This window comes from Crocuta crocuta, unplaced genomic scaffold, assembly GCF_008692635.1.
Source record: "Crocuta crocuta isolate KB4526 unplaced genomic scaffold, BGI_CrCroc_1.0 scaffold149, whole genome shotgun sequence".
NCBI lineage: Eukaryota > Metazoa > Chordata > Mammalia > Carnivora > Hyaenidae > Crocuta > Crocuta crocuta.
In genome coordinates this window covers 5,149,467-5,152,431 of record NW_027551561.1, presented here as the reverse complement: position 1 = coordinate 5,152,431, position 2,965 = coordinate 5,149,467, and positions in this window count along the sequence as shown.

Below are 2,965 nucleotides of genomic sequence, written 5' to 3'. Positions count from 1 at the left end.
GGGTGGTCAGGCCGCGGAGTCCTGGGACCCTGCGCGGGCCGGGCCCACTTCCTACGTCGGCGTTCCCGGCCAGCGCGGCTTCGGCTCCTCACCGGCGCGACCAATCGATAATGGGGGCTCTGGGCGTCCGGCGCGGCCTGGAGTGGCTACTGGGCTTCTACTTCCTGTCGCATGTCCCCATCACTCTGCTCTTGGACCTGCAGGTGGTGTTGCCGCGCGAACTCTACCCGGTCGAGGTGAGGGCGACGGTCGGTCCAGACTGCGGGGTCGCTGAGCTTGGGGCCTCTCCGCGCGCTGCGGTCCCTCCGCGGCGTCCCCAAGACCTCTCCTTCCCTGTTCCCGCCGCCCCCGCCAGGGTTCTGCACACACACCCCTCCCCGCGCCTTTCCCTCCCTCCCTTCCCATGCCCCGGCCCCTCCTTACCCTTCGTCTCAACGTCTTGCTTGGGGTTTTCGTTGGCCCAGAGCGTTCCCCAAGCTGCTCTGGTCCCTTTAAAGACCGTTCTTCCCTGGGTATGCGTGAGACTCTCACACCCCACCTCTGGTCCCTTGTATTTGAGGGACGGAGCCTGGATGAACCAGTGTCCCAATCGCGTGTTGGATTTGTGTGTTCTTTGGAAGAGCTTTAAGATAGCGTCTGATCCCAGAGAAATAGTGCAAGTAGCATTAGACCCACAACACAGGGCATTCGCGGGTCGTCGTTACCTCAGTCTTGGGCTCCAGCCTCTTCAAAAGCTCGGAAGTAAATTAACGACACCTTTGCACGTCAGCCCTTTTAATTAGGTTCAGGGAAGACTGATCACTTGAATAGAAATAGAGGCGAAAAGCCCCACGTCCTGGTTGTTGACGAGTATTCTTTATCCCAGACTTTGCTTTAATGCTTTGCATTTCTTCAGAGCCCCTGTTTTCTTTTCCCTGGTCTTTTCATGTCTGGACCCTGTAGCCTTCTTCCCTGGAGACCCTGTCCTGTCCTGTGCTTGTCCACACGGTCTGCAGAACTGGGGGCAAGATGACTTGTCTGCCTGAAGATGTGATTTTGCCTGTTCAGGTGCTTTTTCTCTGCAGAGCAGGAGTTCTTGACCTAAGGTCCCTGAGCGCCTGATGGGGTGTGCAAAACTGCGTGTGCCTTGTGTTTCTGGGAGGAGCGTCTCTAGTTCCCATGGACTTTTCCAGGGGTGTGACCCTGCTCAGCGATGTACTCCCACTCCATAGTCGTCTTGTTTGCTCCTAGATCCCAAGCATAACTGGGAAGACCTCTGACCTATCTTTCCTTGGGAAAAGTACAGGGAGGGTGTGCAAGTCCCAAGAGCATCGGACTGCAGTCTGGAGCCGTGGTTCTTTCAAGAAATGCTTCAGCGGCTTGGGCAAGTCAGGGCTCTGTAGCCTCACCCGCCAAGTAAGAGTGAGTTAACTTACAAGCCCAGGCACACAGGGTGTATTCGCTTCCTGTTGCTGCTGTAACAAACTACCAGAAACATAATGGCCATAAACAGCATCTGTTCTCTTAGGGTTTGGGAGGCCAGAGTTGCAGGCGAATCTCGCGGGCGCAGGGGGATCTTGGAAGGTCCCTAAGGGAGAATCTGTTCCTTGCCTCTTCCCGTTCTGTGGTGGCTGCCAGGGTGCCCTGGCTTGTGGCCATATCCCTTCCATCTCAGCCTCTGTCACCGTTTGGCTGCCGCCTCTTCTAGAATCCAGTCTCCCTCTGCCCCACTTTTACCCAGGCACTTGCGGTTACATTGAGAGCCAGCCAGGTAGGCAGCATGACCCCTCCCCCGCAGCTCAGGACCCGAGACCCTGAACTTAATCACATCTGCAAAGTCTCTTTTGCCCTATCAGGTTACGTTCAGAGCTTCCAGAGATCAGGTGCTCTGGGAACGGTTGTTCGGCCTGCCACACAGACCCAGGTGGCACCCACTTTCTCAGCAGGTCGCCACAGCTCCGCTCCAGCCGCTAACTGCGTTGAAGGAGCCTCAGCTGTGGGTTTGAGTCTGGGTGGCCAGCAGAGCTCAGGCAGCCTGCCCGTTTAGGCTTTGATGTGATCAATCCCTTTAACGCTGGGCACCTACACTACTCCAGGTATTCTAGACCCAACAGCTGCTGCTGCTCTATCTTTTCCGCCTGTGCTGTCCCCACAAGCCCTTGCTTTACCACCCCCAGATACGGCGAAAATGTGTCCCGCACCGTAAAGACCGCACTTAAACTTCCATCTTTGATTTGGGAACGTTTTCTCAGTTTTTATTAATGACGACTTACTTGCAAAAGGTCAAGGGCCATTGCAGGTAGGACCTGGCCAGAAATTGTGTACGTGCGTGCCGGGTGTCGGCGACACACGGGCGTGCTGCTTTGGAAGGGCTCTTGTCTCTTCACTCTCGTTGCCTGGGACTAGAGATTGATGGTGGTGTTGCTTCCTTATGGGGAAGATCATAATAAAAGCCTTGAGTTGTTCGCAGATTCTCTTTGAAAAAACGCCAAATCTTAACATCCGTTGTGTCTGCCATCCCTCAATAGGAGGGATTGCCCCTAGAACGAAAATGCTTGTGGAGATCACATAGTGGTTGGGCTAATCTTCCTCGCTTTGAGCCCATCAACACTTGGAAAACCTCTTACTGTGAAATGATATCAACTTTAGGATTGGAACGTGGAGAGGAGGGGCAGAGCCCTCTAGTATCGCCAGCAGCTGGNGCGGCAGCGCGGCTGCAGTAGGAGCTCCACCTCCACGAGCGCCCGTGGCCCAGCACACAGGGGCCGCTCAGTAACCGTCACACGTCTGCAGTGATTCAATGGGGTGCCGAGCGAAAGGGACCACAGCGCGCCACGTAGTTAGCGGCAGAGCCCGGCGGACGTCAGCCCGGCGCGTCCCGCTCAGTCCGCACGCCGCATGCCCGACGCGGCCAGCGAGGAGCTCCGCCCCCGTTCCACGCGGCGCCCCCACCGGCCAATGGAAATGGACTGCGGGGCACCTCCTC